General features: G+C 48.7%; 1 pseudogene; it reads left to right on the top strand.

Moving 5' to 3' along the window:
* Positions 1 to 19,975: 19,975 nt before the first annotated feature.
* On the top strand, positions 19,976 to 20,083 carry LOC138283132 (5S ribosomal RNA; annotated as a pseudogene).
* The last annotated feature ends 1,025 nt before the right edge of the window (positions 20,084 to 21,108 follow it).

The following is a 21,108-nucleotide window of genomic DNA, read 5'->3' as shown; positions in this document are numbered from 1 at the left end:
CAATGCCCTTATAAATGAGGGGCTTAGTCCTGTTAGCCATATGATGGCACCGCTCTGCTCAATACCATTATGAACACTACTCTGACAGCCCATTGGAAGCACCCTACATCAGCAGCTCATCTCATCAGAGACTTTCAGAAGTTTGACCACATTATCACAAAACAGTGATCGAACTGCATTGGCACCCGTTCAAAGTCAACATAAATCATGTTTTGCTGCATAATCTAGAAACCATCAGACAAAGCACCCAAGCCCACATGGCAGACAATACATAACCACCTCAGATGCTCAGTGAAAAACAAGAAACAAGAAAATCGCCAGACAAGAAGATGAATAAATGCATGAAGGAAAAATCCCAAAGGCAGGCCTCCTTCTTCCCATCCAGAATCTGCACTAACACCTCCTTTAACTCCCCACCTTCTTGAATCTCTTGCAATTCGAAGAGGAACTGAAATGACATCTCTTCAAGCACCACTCACAGCTCACCCTGTAGTACCCTTCGTAACACGCCTCCAAGTAAACGATAATGATTCTTATATAGGGATCTCACCCACTCATCAGTGATCTGCTACCCTCAATCTAGGCTTAAATTGTATAAAAAACAAACTCATACAGAAAAAAAGCTGTTTAGAGCTCTCTAAGAAGCAGCAAACCCTATATGGACTGATAATTATAGCAAATAAATAGAAGAATGCGACTGTAATAAGATAAACTCTTTTGGCGTGTTTGACACTAGAGTCATAGGTTCAAATCCTGCCAACCCCCCCACCCACCCCCCCGCCAGTGTTTCATGGGTACAAATAAACACCTTTTATTTGTGAATAGTGCTCAGTGACCCTGTTGTGGTGAATGCGTGCTTTACTATTGAGTCTTATATGTTGCCGCTCATAAATCCCTATTTTCCGTGTTTACATTCGTTTGACTTCACATTGTCCTCTAGAAATGGAATGCCCAACATTATCTGTGGCGTTTTTCTTTGAAAGGGGTATATACGTCACAGCCGTAATCTTCCTTAAATACCTCCATATTGATACATAGTTGTTTTTCCTGTCACAACGTAGAGCAACAAATTGCTGTATATCCTGATAGTGAGTCTCCACAATGGTGTGAGATCATCAAATATTCAAATAATATAAAAGCGGATAAACTAACCTAAGCCCCCTGAAATAATTGCGCGACTGTCTTACCTCTCCCGTTCTTTTACTTTTTATCGGCTGTGTTTTTCGGGGGCCAATTTCCAAACTAATGTAAGTTTATATTGCACCACATGAGGGCACTGTTGCAGCTCTTATGTTGTATTTGAGGCAATCCAAAGAAATTGCTCGCAGGTACAAATTCTATTTTGTTTCTCTCTTTTTTTCCAGAGAGCTCATTTAGGCAACATAGACAGAGTCCATAATGCAGAACCCTTTGGATTATCTGGCGACAAATAGATATATTTGTGCATTCTGTAAGGTTATGGAATATCTTTTCAGGAGCACTTTTAATATGGCTGTGCTGAATTTCTTGTACTTTTTTTGTCAAACACCATCTCAACGCTTGAAACTGTTACCAACAGCAAACATATTCCGCTCATGTTCATAGGCCAATCAATCTTTTATCTTGGTGGCAGAATGGGGAGCCGCTTGTATTTTACTGTTTAGACTTTTTTGATTGGCTCTGCAATATTTTGACTAGCACTACATTTGAAATAAGCGCTGCATCAAATCAAATAGGAGCTTGCATCTATATAACCAGATATGGAACTTTTGGAGATTTTTTGGTCAGCTAATAGGCTGTGCTGAAGATACCATTTTGTTAGCAAATAATCTCTTGGGCCTTTTCACGAAGATAAACTTAAATATGAGTAAATCAAGCATGCACGTTTACAATTGCATTTTAGAATACATTTACTACTGAATGCTATTCATCATTTACGAGTGTAAAATTATTCAAAAGTGTAGACTTAACATTTCTCCCAAATGTACAAGTGTAAAGTTAATACAGCCAACTAGGGGCATATTGAGGCCCGTATTTATACTCCGTTTGCGCCGAATTAGCGTCGTTTTTTTCGACGCAAATTCGGCGCAAAACTAACGCCATATTTATACTTTGGCGTTAGACGCGTCTAGCGCCAAAGTATGGGCAAAGAGCGTCATTTTTTAGCGTGAACGCCTTCCTTGCGTTAATGAGATGCAAGGAAGGCGTTCCCGTCTAAAAAAATGACGGCGACGCAAATGCGTCGTATTTATACTCCTGGGCAAAAATCACGCCCGGGAGGTGGCGGGTCAAAAAACCCCGCATTTGCGCCACTTTTTAACGCCTGGGTCAGGGTAGGCGTTAAGGGGCCTGTGGGCTCAAAATGAGCCCACAGGTGCCCTCCCCTGCCCCCAGGGACACCCCCTGCCACCCCTGCCCACCCCAGGAGGACACCCAAGGATGGAGGGACCCACCCCAGGGACATTCAGGTAAGTTCACGTAAGTATAATTTTTTATATTTTTCAATTTTTTTTGGGTGGCATAGGGGGGCCTTATTTGTGCCCCCCTACATGCCACTATGCCCAATGACCATGCCCAGGGGACATAAGTCCCCTGGGCATGGCCATTGGGCAAGGGGGCATGACTCCTGTCTTTACTAAGACAGGAGTCATTTAAATGGCGTCTGGGCGTCGAAAAAATGGCGCAAATCGGGTTAAGACGATTTTTTAGCGTCAACCCGACTTGCGCCATTTTAAGACGCCCTAGCGCCATTTTCCCCCTACGCCGGCGCTGCCTGGTCTACGTGGTTTTTTTCCACGCACACCAGGCAGCGCCGGTCTGCTTGCGCCGGCTAACGCCATTCCATAAATACGGCACCCGCATGGCGCTTCGGAATGGCGTTAGACGGCGCTAAATTTTTTGACGCTAAACTGCGTTAGCGCAGTTTAGCGTCAAAAAGTATAAATATGGGCCTAGGTCCGCCACTACACATAACAAACACTGATACTCTACTAAGGAAAATATTTGAGGTAGGGTCTGTACGGTCGTGAGAGGTAATGACGACGCTTCAATCAGGTTAGCTTTAACAGGTGTTTTATTAAACTTCTAGCCACTATCGGAATGCCCGTTCCCGCCTTGGCACGTCCCATATGAGCCCTCGGTTATGTGATCTGAGTGCGGTCATTCCGGCCCCATGAGGAAGGGGAACCTTTATTAAACCCCTGAGAACCCTTGCAGGGTGGGCTGGCCCAAACACATACCAACACCAAATTCCTCCCCAACTGGAAATAAGCAAACAAAAACACCAAAGTACTTCACTCAGAGAGTATAGTCAAAATGCAGGGCACAACACAAATGATTTTCTTATGTGCCTCCGTCATTCAGCCACAAAGTCTGCATAGCGTCAGGAAGGATTGGGATCGTCCCTCAGATAGTATTGCCTACCTCCAGACCTTCCTGATGGAAAACCTGGACTCCTCCTGGTGTTTGACGGCTCACTCACCAGGGTGGTGTGTCCCGCCGGCACTGACAGTGATGAATTCAGCTGCACCTGCTGGCTCAACACAGCACTTGCGGCCGTCGAGGACTTTTGTCCTGCTGGCATGTCGGGTCGAGATTGGGCGCACTCCTAATCACTGTGACCCCCGAGTGGTGCAGATTCTTCATCGTTGCATGCTGAGGGGTTGGCAGAGGAAAAGCACTTAAACTGGGACACATTCCTGGTCACACTTTCAGCTCCCCTTGCCGCCGTCAAAATTGTTTCTTTGACGGCAGTCACTGTATAGGGATCAGTCTCGAAAGGCAAAGGGAACTTGCCTCCGGGGTGGCGGTCCTTCACTAAGACAGTGTCCCCCACTTGGAAGCAAATTTCTCTGGCCCTCCGCTTCCGGGAAGCATACTCATTGGTACGAAATCTCCGCATAGATTGATTCTGGAGCGGTGGCTGAGTTGTCCACACAGGGTGGTGTGGGATGCCTTTGGTCACTGTCCGACCAAAACAAAGCTGGCTTGGGGTCGACTCTGTGGTAGCATTGGGCATGACCCGGTACTCCCTGGGAAATGTGTTGATGGCACTTTTGACGTTCTGCAATTCCGCTGTGGCTATACAGATTATATTGGTTAGTGTCTTGACAAACTATTCTACTTCTCTGTTCTCCTGAGGCCACCTAGGCATGATCCGGCAATGCTTGGTTTTCCTGAATCTTAGAATGTCTGACCACTCTCGGCTATTGAAAGGCGGCCCATTGTCTGTGCGGACCTCTCCAAAGAAACCGTAGGTAGCCATTAGCTTTTCCATTTTCAGGATGACAGAGAAAGCTGAGGTGGACTGCATAAGCTCCACCTCCGGATATCGCGAGTAGTCATCCACCACTACTAGCATGTAGAATCAATCAGGCAAGCTCCCAAAGTCTGCGTTGACCTTTTCCCATGGGGCAGTAGGGCCATCCTTGGTTATGACTGGTGTCAGGGGGTCTGGCAGCCCACTGGCTTGGCAGACGAGAAATCCTCAGACTACATCCTCATCTTGCTGGTCCAGACCAGAGAAACAGACCTTGCTCTAGTGTCGGTTCTTTGATTTAAAGATGCCCTGATGTGCCATGTGCCAGTGACACAGCTCGGAATGTCAGAAAGGAGGGTATGACGATTCGGAGCGCTTGCAAAAGGCACCTCTCTTCGCTCAGCGAAAGCTCGTGCCAGACGTTGACAAAAATTTGAAGTTTGGCTCTAGCATCTGCAGTGCGAAAGGCAGTGGGATGTTGCAGTGGGAACCAATCACCATATCTGGTAGCCTCTATGGCCATCTGCAGGCAGTCCTCTTGGCTGGTGGCTTCTGCCACTCTGGTGAGCAGTAATGGCAGTGGTCGGGCCCGATCAACCACCAACCGAACGTATTCTTCCGTCTCTAAAGCTTCTTCAACTTCCTGTGGGGTGGCCAGGCAAGTATTCCGTGACAGTAAATCTGCAGGGTTTCGAGTGCCAGGTTGATATTCCACAATAAAGTTGAACTCCTGCAGCTGCAGTATCCACTTTTCGATCTGTGGGGGCGACTTCGATGAAGACCATTTAAAGAGTGGAAGTAGTGGCTTGTGTTCAGTAATTACAGTAAAAGCTTTGCTGTAGAGATAGAGGTGGAAGTGCCAACACCCTCAGCGAATGGCAATGGCTTCCTGTTCTATCTGGCAGTATCGCTGCTCTGTAGGTGTAAGGGTTCATCTTGCAAAAGGGATGGGTACCCATTCCCCACAGTCCTGTTTCTGGGTCAGAACGGCGCCCAGCCCTGTGGGGCTGGTGTCCACAGCCAACTGCGACTCACATCGAGGGTCAAAGAAAGCAAGCATTGTGTCAGTGGAAAGGGCATTTTTTGTGTCTTCAAAAGCCTGTTCTTGCTCTTCACCCTAGACCCAAGGGTGATCTGCTTAGGTCAGCACTCGCAGGGGACCAGTAATATCCGATAGGTTCTTCATGAACCAGCCACCGTAGGTGATCATTCCCAGAAAGCTTCTGACCCCTAAGACAGACGTGGAAGCTGGGGCCTCCTGGATGTCCGTCACCTTGTGCAGGTCTGGGCCAATTCCATGTTCTGATAATTGGTACCCAAAAAAGCAAATGTCCTTTTTGAGAAACTCACATTTCTCTCGGTGTAGCATCAGACCATGCTCCAGCAGTCTCGCAAACTCGTAGCCTTGCCATGTGGTCTTCCAAGGTGGAGGCGTGCACAAGAATGTCATCACTTGCATTGAGGACCCCGGAGAGACCTCACAGGACCTCTTTGATGGTGTGCTGGAACACTTTGGTGGCGCTGGAGATGCCAAAGTTTAGTTGGGTGTACCTCCAGAGGCCCACGTGCGTGAAGAAAGTGGTGATTGGGCTCGAGGTCGGGTGCAAGAAAATCTAGTGGTATCTCGACCGGAGGACCATTTTGGAAAACTACTTAGATCCCAAGAGTTCCCCAATGATGTAGTCTATGGTCGGGGTTAAGTGCCTTTCCCTCTTGATGGCCTGATTGGGCAGGCGCATGTCCACACAGATTCGCATCAGGTTGCTTGGGTTTCCTGGTGATGACCATCGGGGACACCCAAGGGGTGGGGCCTGACACTCGTTTGATTATGCCAGCTCGCTCCAGCAGCTGAAGTTCACGTTCTACTTTAGGACGCAGATGGAAAGCCACTCGCCAGTGTCTGAGGGTGACAGGAGGTACAGTCCTCTATTTGGAGTTTAAGAGGCGGACCTTTCAGGTACCCGATGCCAACGAACAGCGAGTCAAATTCCTTCATGAGGTCCCCCAAGCTGCTGGCGTGGACGCTGAATGTGAAATGTACAAAGTTGAGGCTTTGGGCGGCTTGGCAGCTGAATAAGACACCTGCCCCTCACGTGACACATAGACTTTAGTTGTGATCTTCGTGATCTCATGAGTGATATCTGCTGTGAGAACACCGGCTATCTCGAGGGGGTGCATATTCCCAAAAGCGTAAACTTGGACCTTGGTGAGTTTGAGCAGTGGTTGGTTTGGAAGTCTATGATACACATCGGCAGCCATAAGGTTAATCAAGGCCCTGGTGTCAATTAAGGCTGAGATGGGTTGAATGCGCAGTAGCACTTGCCATGTGGCAGCCGCCTCTTACAAATTGCCTGCACAACATGGACTACTTTTGGTCATCGTCCATGTCACTGTCTGACGCAGTGGTGGGAAGGGCAGCTACAGCTTAGACAGCCTTTTTGGGGGTGGGCATGGTCGCTTTAGGCATGGACCGGCAGGCCTTTGTAAAATAGTTGAGTTTCCCACATGCGCTGCAAGTCTTTCCTCGGGCTGGGCAGTCTGTTTGATGTGGCAGAGGGCTCTCACACCACCTGCAAAATCTGTCTCTTGGCTTTCCTTTTTGGCTCTCGGACCTTCCTTTTGGCATGTCTGTGGTTACCCTGTTGATGGGCTCCGTCTTTACTTGGACATTCGGTGTCTGCTCTGTATGCGTGACCCTTGCTTTTGGCAGTTCTTGTGAGCGTCCTAGGACGAGGATATCTCTCATCCGCATGTTTGGCTCCTGCAGGATGCGCTCTTGAAATTTTGAAGAGGAGCATCCCCGGATGGACTGTGACCTCACTTCGTCTTCCTTGTCAAGCAAAGTGCACGTGCTGGCCAGTTCCCTTAAGCGCATATAGAACACATCTGCTGATTTGTCGGCCTTTTGGCATGCTTGGCGCAGCAGGAAATGCTCACAGTCTGTGTTTGCATAAGGTTCAAAATGCGCCCTGATTGCACCTTTCACCGTGTCATATGTGTGTGGTGTTGCTTCTGCCACGGACTTGGATACTTTGTGAATGTCCGCTCCTCCCACATGGAGGAGTAGAGGTTGTTTACGTTCATCTTTCACCTCTAAAGCATTAAAGTAGGTTTCAAGGCATTCAATCCATGCTTTCCACCTTGCAGCCTGGGCGGGGGGTGCCCCTGTGATAGTGAAAGGCTCCAGGGCCAGGATGTCAGCCATGTCAATGGGAGTGTGTGAGTCCCCGGAGGGCGTGGGGGGTGAGTTTCAGACTTCATGCTCAGGGGGTGGTGGTTCGTAAAGTGGCCTGTCTGACTCCTGACCTCATCCAAACAGCCCAACTACTCCTGGCCTGCTCCCCACCATGACAATCTGCAAGGGCAACCACTTTGCAGGGTTTGGCTTCATAGTGTGAACTGACAGCGGGATCAGGCACTTGGGAGGAGTAACACACATAGCTGGCTCACCACTTGTACTTTGCCAGTTCCTGTGGCCACAAAACAGTTAGCTCTCACCTCGGCATGCCAGAGAGCCACACGGAGAGCATAATCTGGAAGTCTGTAAGGACGGGCTGTAACGATCCAAGCGTGCGGTGTGTAGGAGAGTCGCAGGGGATTGCCTTCTCGGCGAAGCTGCGTGGGCGGGGCTGCAGCATTCACAGTGTGTGGCATTGAGCAGAGTTGCAGGATGAGCCGGGAGGGTGGGGTCGCAGGCTTTGGGCTGGGGTGGCCAGCCACTGGGAAGCGTGGCATAGAGCAACACTTCCATTGGAGGGCTGGAGGCTGTGTGTGCATGCAGGCTCACCGCAAGTGCTGGGAAGTGTCTCGTCCTCCCTCCGATGGGGTGTACACTGCCGGAAAGCTTCACTGCTGCATCAGGATGGTATTTAAGGCAGCAGGTCCTCCCTTTTTGGCAATTGTAAGATCGTGAGAAGTAATGACGACGCTTAATTCAGGTTAGCTTTAGCGGGTGTTTTATTAAACTCCTAGCCACTATCAGAATGCCCGTTCCAGCCCTGGATCATCCAATGTGAGCCATCGGCTACGTCATCTCAGGGTGCGGTCATTCTGGCCTCATGAGGAGGGGCAACCTTTATTAAACCCCTGCGAAACCTTGAAGGGTGGGTTGACCCAAACACAGGCTAACACTACAGGGTCTTAAAGGAAAACCTCCTAGGAAATAATGATAACAAATCAAATTATTTAAAATAGTTAAAAATACACATACATTTAAAGTTAAAAATGTATCTAAAATCATATTTATTATTTTGCCTTATTTTAGCAATGTATATCAAATTTAACATAAAATTAAACTACCTTCACTTAATTCTATACATCATTTATAATAATTATTAATATCTATTAAAATATAATTAATTACTTTGGTATGATTTTTTAATCAACGACTTAGTTAAAAAAACATCCATTTAATATATTTAAATTAAATATTAAAAATTGTTAGTGCTGCTCATTTTTTTTGTTCATTTAAAATAACTTTGAGCTCAGCAACCTTTTTTTCAAATGCTCCTTCTACTTTACCTTACTATGATTTATAGGTAGATGTTGTATCCTGTGCAGCCTTGTGTAAATGTACACTTGTTTTCTAGATATTCTCATTCATAACCAATTTTGTTTTTTTTTGTTTCTCTGCAGGCTATTTTGACATGTAAAATTTGGCCTCCTTTTTGAGAGTAGGCTAGCAATTATCAGTAATAACCATTAGTTCCTATTTTAATTAGGTTCTATAATGTCTCACCTACTCCTGGTTTAAGTATTAAATGATTGACTTATTAGATGATATTGCAAAATTGCTTTGTCCTGTGCAAGCACCTGGGTGAATGTTTGTAATAATATGCCTTTCTTTCATATCAATTGTAGCCACCTCTTTCTACATCAACATGTGTGTGTGTGTTCACAAGAAAGTGCAAAAAGTATGGGAAGCAATCTGTTTCTGCCTGCACACAGGTTTTCTACTTCCTGAAAATCACAAACCTTTTTTGTCAATCCGAGAAGGATTCATTTCCTACTGTGCAGAGTTGTCCATAGTGGAGAAAACCGTACTGAGGCAATTTTGGCCCTTAAGCAAATACACACTAGTTTCTCTCAGCATGGAAAATGCTTTCACATTGAAGACATGCGTTCTTGTACATCACCAAATGTGGAGGTGGTACAATCTCATTACAACTGTGTGAATGGGTTTATACCAACTTTAGGCAGGAGAAAACAATCTAGTTTTTTCTGGGTAGAAAGAGGACAGAAAGGAGGTTGTGAATGTCTACTAAGTTCCATGGTTGTGAACATTGTGGATGTTCACAAACTTCCAATGTTTCCACTCCTTGGAATGCCCACTTTCCAAGCCCTTGATTTGGATTTATAGGTGCGAAGAACGCCATTCTCATAGCAGAGGTTACTGCATATATACAATAATTTTGAAGCACAGAATAATACTAAATTATCATTCACAGAATATCTTCTGAAATAAACATCTGTTTTAAATATTGTTTCCAAAAACGTATATCTGATTAGAGTTTTTAATAGAAAATTTACAACCTGATGATATTTCTGAGAAGGCTATCCTGATATACAGCCAGGAGCAGGCAAGACACTTAGGCCCTCATTAAGACATTGGCCGTAAATCCCACTTACCGCCACGCTGACGGACGCCAATATACTGCAGCTGCGGCAAATATCTGTTCACCATATTATGACACACACACACCAATCCGACAGAATTCAGCCACACACACAAATCCGCCAGACCAAAGGTCAGTGATAAACTGGTGGTATCAAAACCCACACCGTTACACTAACAGAACTACGCCCACCACATTATGACCCACGAATCACCACAACAGACATTCAACGGTGGTAAACCATTGGCGGTACATACAGCTGTGCTCACAATAGACACTCACAAACAAAACAACACCACATTGAACAATTCAAACAACACACACCTGACACCCATGCACACACCACACCCACACACCCACACCACTATAAAACTCACACCCACATTACCCACAACCCTTTACGAATACAAAACATTGCCAACAGTGCGACACCAAGGACACTGACACAACCAGAGCGACACACTACGCACACCTATACACCACTTACGCACTCCACATCACACAACCCAACACATTACCCAACACACCCTCACCAACACACCTCACATAACACCCATGGCACCATAAAGGCACCCCCGTTTCACAGAGGAGCAGCTAAGGGTCATGGTGGAGGAAATTGTCACTGTAGAGCCATAACTAATTAGAGCACAGGTGCAGCAAATCTCAATAGCCAGGAAGAGGGAGCTATGGCGTAGAATCGTTGACAGGGTCATCGCTGTGGGACAGCCCCAAGAACTAGGGATGACATCAAGAAGAGGTGGAACGACCTAGGGAGGAAGGTACGTTCCATTGCAGCAAGAACCAGCTCGCTATCCACAGGATTGGCGGTGGACCCCCACCTCCTCCCCCACAACTCACAGCATGGAAGGAGCAAGTCTTGGCAATACTGCATCCTGAGGGCCTGGCCGGAGTTGGAGGAGGACTGGACTCTGGTAAATCAACTTTCTACTATTATTATCCCCCTACCAGCATGCCATTACACACCCTCACACTCACCGTCACCCCATCACATCTCCCTCATCCCAATTCCCAACCCTGCATGCTGTATCAATGCATGCACACCCCTCACAGCCCTGCATGGACATTCGTCACTAAAGCATGCACAGCAGAGAGAACTAACAATCCCACCATACACTAACATACACAAGTGAAAGCTGGAAGGGCAAATCCAACCATAGAGGGGAAGCCACAGTAGTACAATATGTCAGACACATTAACCATAAGACATCATTTACATCCCCACAGGTACCCCAGCCAATGTCAGCAGAGAAGAGGTGCCAACACTATCCAGTCCCCCAACTGAAGAGGCCAACGGTGATGACAGCAACTCTGGTCTTCAAGATCTGGATGACCAACCAGGCCCATCAGGGACCACTGGACAGTCGGTCACCCAGGCCCAGTCACACATCACCACAGAGCATCCCCATCTGGAAACACCACCACAGCACCCACCCAGTGTACCCACACCTCTGTCCCCAGGACACGTCAATCAGCAGTGTGTCCACCTCTACAGGGACCCCAGGCCACACCTCGCACCCAAGACAATCAGGGACCTGGGGTCAGTGGGCACACAGTTCAGGGGTCAGAGGCACAGGCCAACAGGGAAACTGGGAGGACTGCTGTGCACCAGGGTGAGGACAGGCCCAGGGAACCGACTCTCCAAGAGGTACTCGCCGAGATCCTGGGAGCCTACCAACATTCCCAGGATACGACGGGCCAGATCCTGGATAATGTGCAGGGGAACAGGCGGCTGCAGGAGGGACATTACCAGGGGATCAGGGAGGACCTGCAGGCCATTAACAATAGCCAGATCTCAATAGCAGGGGTGCTGGCAGACATGGCCAACAATTATTACGGAGGCAGTCTCACACCAGCGGGCCCCTGCCACTAACCAGACATCTGAACAGCCTTCCACTTCTGCTGTCACTATTGGGCTGGAGGCCCCGCCACAGGACTCACAGGCCACCAGAACCACTCACTCTGCAGAAGGTGAACCACCCCACAAACATTCCCTGTGATCCAGACAGAAGCCAGAGACACTTGCCAAGACCCCAGCCAGGAAATTAGACTCTCATGACTATCACCCTTGTGTCCCACTCAGTCACCCTGTCCACCTTGAACAGCCACTGTTCCCCTTACTATGTCCCCTTGGACAATGCACCTGTGCTACAAACAGACTGGAACAATACCCAGAACTTTCCTCCATGATCACCCCACCCATTGCACTTTCCCCCTATATGTTAGCACGTCAATAACCACCCTTTGAAAAATATCCATTTGGAGTATGTCATGTATATCAAATATGTATTGATTGAAACATGTACAAGCATTGCAATTTTACTGTACATAGAATGAGCATAGATTAATGACCTGTACCTGGCTGTAGTGATCACATTAGGAGTATATGTCAATTCACCATCATCTGCAAAATGAATAGTCAGAGGGACACTAAGTGGGCATAGAAGTGGGAAATATCAGCATGCCACTGCAACACAGATTACAAACAAAAGACATTGCAATGTAAAGTTTCACTGTCCTACCTGTGTGTCATTGGAAGTATTGTTGAATAACTGATGTTCTGTTGTCCTCATCCTCATCCTCCTGATCGTCACTGTCCACAGAGTCTACTGCTGCCACACGGGCATGTCCAATCTCCTCCTCCTGCAGAAAAGGGACATGGCGTCTGAGGGCCAGGTTCTGCAACATACAGCAAGCCACTACTATCGGGCTGACCTTCTTTGGTGAGTATCACAGGGATCCACCTGTTAGATGAAGGCACCGGAACCTGGCCTTCAGGAGGCCAAAGGTCCTTTCAATGATCCTTCTTGTTCGCCCATGTGCCTCATTATACCATTCTTCTGCCCTTGTCCTGGCATTTCTCACAGAGGCCAGCAGACATGATAGGTTTGGGTAACCAGAGTCACCTGCAAATATTAAGGGACAACATTTATCCACACACTATCCTATATGGCCCACTCCATACCCATACACCAACATATACTGGGTGGGGAACAAGGCTCACCTATTAGCTCCACACTGTGCTTCTGTAGTTGGGCCATCACATTTGGGATGCTGCTATTCCTCAGGACAAAGGTATCATGCACCGACCGAGGAGACTTAGCATTGACGTGGGAGATGTACTGGTCCGCCAAGCACACCATCTGCACATTCATAGAGTGGAAACTCTTACAATTCCTGAAAACCTGTTCATTCTGCCGGGGGGGGAATACAAATGCAATATGTGATCCATCAATCACCCCAATAATGTTGGGTATTTGTCCCATTGCATAAAACTCGGCCTTCACTGTGGCCAAATACTCAACCCGGGGGAAAACAATGTAGCTTCACATGTGTTTTAACAGGTCTGACAACACTCTTGTCAGCACGTTTGGGAACATTGGCTGTGACATTCCTGCTGCCAAGCCCATTGTCACTTGGAAAGAACCAGTTGCCAGGAATTGGAGCACTGATAGCACTTGCACAAGAGGGGGAATCCCATTGGGGTGACGGATAGCCGATATCAGGTCAGGCTCCAATTGGGCACACAGCTCTGTGATTGTGGCCCTGTCCAGTCTATAGGTGAGGATAATGTGCCTGTCCTCTGGTGTTGCCAAGTCCACAAGGAATCTGTACACCGGGGTATGTCTCCATATCCTATCCATCCGCAGTGGTAGGTACCTAAGAGACACAAGAGTGAGGAGGCTGTCACAAACTGAACATTTGAGCCACAACAGGAGTTTTCAGTTTGTAAACTTGTAATGGGTCAGTGTGATTTGCCCAATATATGGCTATTTGTCCAGTGACGCAGCATGAATCCATAGTGCTGCCCCCCCGAAATGGCATCCGCCTGTCCTGTGTGGAGGGACAGGTGGAAGTGAGGTAATTCCGCTGACATTATGCGCCGTGGCTGGAGGCGGTCGGGAACCGCTGTGCAACTCCTCATTGGTTAATATTGGCCCGTATGGGGTACAGTGGCCAATGGTGATCTACGCTGGTGGTGACGGTATGCACCTCCGTGGACGTGACCGCCATTTTCTATCATATTCCTCACTTGCTACCTGACCTTCCCTAGGAGAGGACCTAAAATGTATGTGCTGCTATGACCTGTGTCTGGAACCTACCATGGCCTGTGTGACTGGGGAAAGGGCCCCAGCCCTCACTTCAGAGGAGTTGGAGAGACTGGTGGATGGGGTCCTCTGCAGGTCAGCACTCATCAAAAGAAGGGTATATGGCGTGCCATCGCCAAGGAGGTGTAGACCCTGGGGGGTGTATGGCAGGCGGAGCACCCACTATCGCAAACGGTGGGAGGACCTGAGATGCTGAGCACGGACGACATGGAGGCCCAGCTGGGGATTGGCTCCCAACAAGAAAGGGGTGTCCGTTGAACCCTGACTCCCCTGATGGCCTGCATACAGGTGGTGGCCTATCCAGAGCTGGATGGGTGCTTGAGGGCATCACAGCAGCCACAAGGAGGTGAGTACAGTGGCTATCATTACAATTTATATGTGGTGGGGTGGTATTTGGGTGGTGGATGTGTCAGTGGGTGCCCCTAGGCCAGGCCCCTAGCAGTGCAGGAGCCTGTGGTGGCTAGGGTTCTGAAGGGATATTCCTGCCTACTTAGGTTGTTAGCATCCAATACTGGTCAGGGCTGCGTGGGTCCCAGGTGTGCTGTAGTTGGCAGTGTGCACCCCTCATCATGCCTTGGTGGCTAGCAATATCCAAGGTGCCACAATGCAAAGTGCTTAGGCCTGTTCCCTTTGTGTGAGGGTGCTGTGTACCGCAACAGTGGTGTTGGTGCAGCCATTGACCTAGTGTATCCTTTGTCTCTCTGTCCCCTTGTTTTGTTTTGTCATCCTGTCCTTATGTGCATTATCATCATCTGGCAGAGGAGCAGAGGCACCGGGGACGGAGGAAGCTGCAATCCCACAGGACCCAGGAGGCAGAGTCCACCGACGCTGAGTGCACCAGTGCGATGTAGGGCGAGGGGAGCACCATGGCGGAGACTGGAGGGGACACTTCAGACACAGATACCTCTTCACATGGAAGCTCCCTAGTGGTGGCGGACACCTCCATGACCACCCCAGCTACAGCCGCCACCCCGTACCAGCACTGCCCTCCCAGAAACCCCTCATCGAGTTGCCCGTGCCCGCTCACCCAGGAGGGTGGGCATCTCCTTCGCCCCAGGCACCTCACGCCCAGGCCCACTGAGCCCTGCTGCCCTAAGTGAGGAGGCTATTGACCTTCTGAGATCCATCTCTGTAGGGCAGTCAGCCATTGTGAATGCCATCCAGGGTCTGGCAGCCCAAATGCAACAATCTAATGCATTCCTGGAGGGCATTCACACTGGATTGGCGGCCCAACAGAGATTGATTCAGGCTCTGGCCTCCTCTCTGATGGCAGCCATTGTCCCTGTTTCAACCGTCACCCCTCCAACTTCCATTTCCCAGTCCCATTCTCCTCAGCCACAACCCATCCCAGGCACACATACAGAAGAGCAGGCACACAAAACAACACCCAAGAGTGTCACAGGCAAACACAAGCACCACACTTCATCCCACAGGCACTCACACAATCACCATTAATTTGCAGACACTTTGACATCCACTATTTACACTGTCTGCCCCTCCTCCACCTCTACCACCTCCCTTCCAGCCACGTCCACACTCACACCTGCATGCACTACATCATCATCCACTACTAGCATCATCACCACACCAAGCAGAAAACACAACTTAATGGCAGACACCTCCACAACAGCCATGCACACGTCCCCTGTGTCCTCTCCCTCTGTGTCTGCCCCACCTCCTAAGGTACACAAACGCAAACACTCAGACACCCAACATCCATCCACCTCACAACAGCATACAACCCATGCACCTGCACCCAAATCCAACAAACACCTCCAACAACCACTCCCTCATCCTCCACTCCCATTCCTTCTCCCTCTTCCCGCCCCAATGTCCCTAAGAAACTTTTCCTATCCACCATTGAAATCTTCCCTACCCCTCCCCCATCCTGCACATATGTCCAGGGTATCACAAACCCAGCCATGCACCTCAGCCACAAAGTCCACGGGCCCAGTTCCATCCGCACCTACTCATGGTGGAAATTAATCCTGGCCACATTTCATGAAGGGGAAGGCGCCTGTTCCAACCAGCCTAAAGGGGAAGGAGCCTGCACCGGAAGACAAGAAGGGAAAGGGGCCTGCACCTGCCACCCGGAAGGGCAAGGAGCCTGCCCCAGCAGGCAAGAAGAGTACGGACCCTGCACCTGTCACCCGAAAGGGCAAGGAGCATGCACCAGCAGGCAAGAAGTGCCAGCAGCCCTGCACTAGCAGCTGTCACAGAGCCCCCACCACCAATCATGGTTGTGCATCCATCCAACGGTTCAGGGGATGAGCAGGAGCCTCCCCCCACGACCAGCACCACCACATTGCATCCATCCGAGGGTGCAGGGGATGTGCATGGGCCTCCTCCACCGACAGCACCACCACAGTGCATCCATCCAAAGGTGCAGGGGATGTGCTGGAGCCTCTCACCACCAGCACCACCACAGTGCATCCATCCAAGGGTGCAGGGGATGTGCAGGGGCCTCCCCCAATGACAGCACCACCACAGTGCATCCATCCGAGGGTGCAGGGGATGTGCAGGAGCCTCCCATCAGCACCAGCACCACCACAGTGCAGCCGTCACTGCCGGCAGACACAATTTAATCCTGCCCCCATGGGCTGCTGTGCGGCCTGTCCACTCCAGTATCAGTGGGGTATACACCCACTCGAGAGACTGTAGCCTATCACTCCCCAGGACCAGGCACAGGGCATGTTGCCCCCTCCAGAACCAGAGGGCAAGTCACCCACTCCAGAGACTGTTGCCTTGCAATCTTCAGGACCAAGCACAGGGCATGTTGCCCCCTCCAGAACCAGAGAGAAAGTCACCCATTCCAGAGACTGTTGTATGGCACTCCCCAGGATCAAGCACAGGGCATGTTTCCCCCTCCAGAACCAGTGGGGTATTCACCCACTCGAGAGACTGTGGCCTATCACTCCCCAGGACCACACACAGGGCATTTTGCCCCCTTCAGAACCAGTGGGGTATTCACCCACTCCAGAGACTGTTGCCTTGCACTCCCTAGGACCAAGCACAGGGCATGTTGCCCCATCCAGAACCAGGGGGGTATTCACCCACTCAATAGACTGTGGCCTATCACTCCCCAGGACCAAGCACAGGGCATGTTACCCCCTCTAGAACCAGTGGCCTTGTTTCCTCTCCAGGCTGAGGTGCCCCACCAGAGGTGCCTGCCTATTTGTCAACTGATGCCCCTGCAGTGTTCTCTCCGTGTTGATGCAGGTGACAAGTGGGGCCTTGGACTTTGGTCTGTGGCCATGTGGCCCACGCAAACTGAGGACTGGGCAGTCTCCCTTGTTCTGTACATTTATAAATAACTGTTACATTGCCTAACTTTTTTTTTTTGTTGCTGTGTTGATATTATTACACTCACTTTAGTAAATTATTTTTGTCCTTGCATTATTCAGCCAATTTCAGGGGATTAACCTGCTTTCTTGTGCATCTGTGTGTGTGGTCTATGTGTACGGGGTGTGTGTTGTGCGTGTGTGTGTTGCTGTCATTCCCTCCCTTCATCACTTGTGTGCTAGGCGGGTGTACTCACCGTCGTCGTCTTTGCTGGCATTGGTGTTTCTGGTGGAGCAGAACATAGAATATCATTGGAAATACATGCAGTTCGGGTTACGTTGTGGCATGGTTGTTCCCTGTGTATCCAATGGTGAGTGCTTTCACTTCTGAGCTCAGTTTCCACCAGCATTTTGATGTTGTTGGTACCGCCCGAGAAAAGGTGGCGGATTGTGTTGTTGTAATACTGTGGGCGGAACAGTGACTTCTGCCTGGCTCTAGGCGGCTAACTCCGTGGTGGCTGTTGTTTCCGCCCTGGCGGTCGGTTTGCTACATTGGGTGTCTTTCGGAGGTCTTTCCGCCATGGTCATAATTTGGCGGTATTTACCGCCAGCCTGTTGGCAGTATTACCGCCACTTTATCACCGACCGCCAGGGCCATAATGAGGGCCTTAATCATTGCGAGCTATCACATGCAGCTGGAGCCTGCTGGTGGTCGATTTTAAGAACCCTCGGTCGAAAAATGAATGTGGGATTTGAGTGAAGAGTTATATTCCGTTAACGGGCTACTGAAGAAACCTTTTCATCTCTGCCGCTTTCCACCAATTACTGTCTATTAGGACGAATCACAAGGTGCTTATAGGTGTGATATACGTCTGGTACCAACACATATCCATCTGCAAAATCAAACCCTATAACCAATACCACTTAAAAAAAAGAGAATCAGTGTTAGGACTGAAGCATCCTCTGCATGGCTAAAGATGTGTATCCCTACCCTGAGTGCCCAACTGTACTCTTGTCTGGATCCCTAATGCTGATTTTTTGTCACAGGCAAAAAGTGATAATGTGTGTGTTCCATGACATAGACTTGTCTCACAGAGTGCAGTCTTGATAGACTGGGAAGGGCACCCATAGAGCTACCCTCATAGTGGTGGAAGGCTACCGCCTTCATCAGGAGCTAAGCAACACAAGTGCTGTGGTGGCAGCATACTTTGTAGTAATCAGTAGTAGTGAACAGATTCTTTTTACCATATGTCAAATGTGTGAGGTCTGCAGGCTCACTGATCTTTTTAAAAGTTCTGTTGCAGTGTGGTTAACTCACCCTTTGCCTACGTAAAGTAGATATGAAATGCTGCACAGCACAGGAGTTGTGACTCTGCTTTGGTTGTATGTGTGCATGGAAAGGGTACAGTACAGGGATAAAGTAGTAATATGCAGTTTATGTATAGTTAGTGCATGTATCGGGGGTATGTATGCCAGCAAGGAATACATTTCATGAGAGTTGCAGTACTGTGAAGTGCGTAGGCACTGAAATCTTGGGCGTGATGTATGTGTCCTTGTGAGAAGTACAATACATGAAGGGTGAACTATTGTGCAACACCTACCTGGTGAGTGTGTGTGCTGGCAGTGTGTGTTTGCAAATAGCGCACCCTAGTACACTATAGAAAAAGTTCAGTGCTGAACAGTGCTACTAGACTAAATGCATGACCTGAATGAGTGTGTAATTGTGATGGTACAATGCATGGAGGTAACAGTGCTGGACAGTAAGGCCCAGATTTAAGAGGGCCTAGTGCCTCCTTGCGCCACATTAGCATAACCTTTTTACTCTAATGTGGCCCAACAATGCCAAAATTGCCATGCCAGATTTACAAAGTGGCACAATGCATGCATTGTGTCACTTTGTAATCCCTGGTGCCACATTATGCCTGCGCCAGGCATAATGTATGCAATGGGGGTGTAGCCCCATTAGGGGGGCTGAACTACTGTCACAAAGTAATCTAAAAGTTTTATTTGTGCCGTTTTTGGTGGCATTTTTAATGCCTGCACAGGGATGGGGACTGCAGGTCAGCACCCATCAAAACAAGCATTTGCAATGCAACATGTATCGCATTTCTCCAAGTTAGAGGTATTAGCAGTTGTAAACTCCCAGCCCGACTTTTCTTGCCACATTAAACTTTTCGGCAAAAGTGCAATTATCTACGTAACAGTCAAAAGTGCAATTAACTATGTAACAGGGTCAATGTCATGCAAAGCACTCGACTTCTGCCAAGCGAGATCGCACTGCGAAAAAAGATAAAAAGTAGTCCACAAACCGGATGGAAAACAGCGAGCCTCGCATGTTTTCAGTACTTGGTTGCTGCGCTCGAGGAGTGCTAACCACCGGAAAAGGCATGACGTATGCATGCCTTCCACTAATGAAAGCAAGCAGATTTGAAAAGGCAAGCCCACGAACCAATAAAAGACACTGACGTGACATGGGCGGGGCTCCGAGCCCTTTCCTAACTACTAATGCGTCTCGCAAGTGAAACGCATGCACAAGCGCATGCGACACAGGCTCCACCCTAAAAATGGTGTTCCATATGGGTTGGGGCATTGGGCCTCCGGCAGTGAGCGCATGTCCGACTTCCCAAGGGGAGCCTGTGCAGGTGCCATTAAGAGCAGCAGGCTCCGGGCGGTGGGCATGGTGAGCAGAAGAGAGATGAAACTGCAGCTTTTTGTGCCTATGGTCATACCACCTTAATGCGCCCGATCTCAGAAGCTAAGCAAGGTCGGGCCTGGTTAGTACTTGGGTGGGAGAACGCCTGGGAATACCAGGTGCTGTAGGCATTTTGCCCCTCGCAGACACTAGGTGCTGCATGTCTTAGCTCAATTACACAGCTTCCTCGCTAATTTCCTTTTCCACTTTTTATTTCCTGCACTCTTTTTTTCCTGTCTTAAAAAAAGAAATAAAAAAGAACAGCAATAACACTAAAATACACACTTTCCAATGGAAAACTTGCAATTATTCTGCACTTTAGACTCGGCCCAAGCTGAAGAAAACATTTGCTCCACGACGGGCAAAGGGATCCCTAGTTAAGGCTTTGCTTTCTTGCGGTAAACATATGCGTGAGGTCTTAAGACCAGATCTCACTTCTTGTGATGTTATTTCCTGTCAGGTCATGGGTTGTGATGCCACTTCCTGTGATTCCAGGTGCGATTTCACATGCTGTGGTGTCATTTGCTGTGATGTCACTTGCATAGTGTCTAACTTAGTCAGTCCCCCCACTTATTTTCTTTAAGACTTGTGCCATGAATAAGCCTTAGCCCCCAAGAAATAGTACTTGAGCCCACTATTGGCAACCAAATGGAAGAAATCTGCACAGCGTGTCGGAAATGTGATAAAAGGACGACGATGTATTTGGTGTGGAAGAATTAAATGAGTTGCAGATACTAGTGTAACAGAGTCCAAAAGCAGAGCATTCCAGAAACAGGGAATAAAAAGAGGAAAGGTGCGTACAATTTGAGTTGTTGTAAAAGCATTCTTAAGCATTTTCCGGCATTTCATGGCACTGTAACAGGTGTCATTAATTTAACTATACACTCAGCCCAAGTTGAAGAAAACATTTGCTCCACGACAGGCAAAGGGATCCCTAGCTAAGGCTTTGCTTTCTTGCGGTAAGCATATGCGTGAGGTCTTAAGACCAGATCTCACTTCTTGTGATGTAATTTCCTGTCAGGTCATGGGTTGTGATACCACCACCTGTGATTCCAGGTGCGATTTCACACACCGTGGTTTCATGTGCCGTGATGTCACTTGCATAGTGTCTAACTTGGTCAGTCCCCCCACTTATTTTCTTTAAGACTTGTGCTAT

The sequence above is a fragment of the Pleurodeles waltl genome, chromosome 2_2 (genome assembly GCF_031143425.1).
Source record: "Pleurodeles waltl isolate 20211129_DDA chromosome 2_2, aPleWal1.hap1.20221129, whole genome shotgun sequence".
NCBI lineage: Eukaryota > Metazoa > Chordata > Amphibia > Caudata > Salamandridae > Pleurodeles > Pleurodeles waltl.
This window is presented reverse-complemented; position numbering and strand designations above follow the sequence as displayed.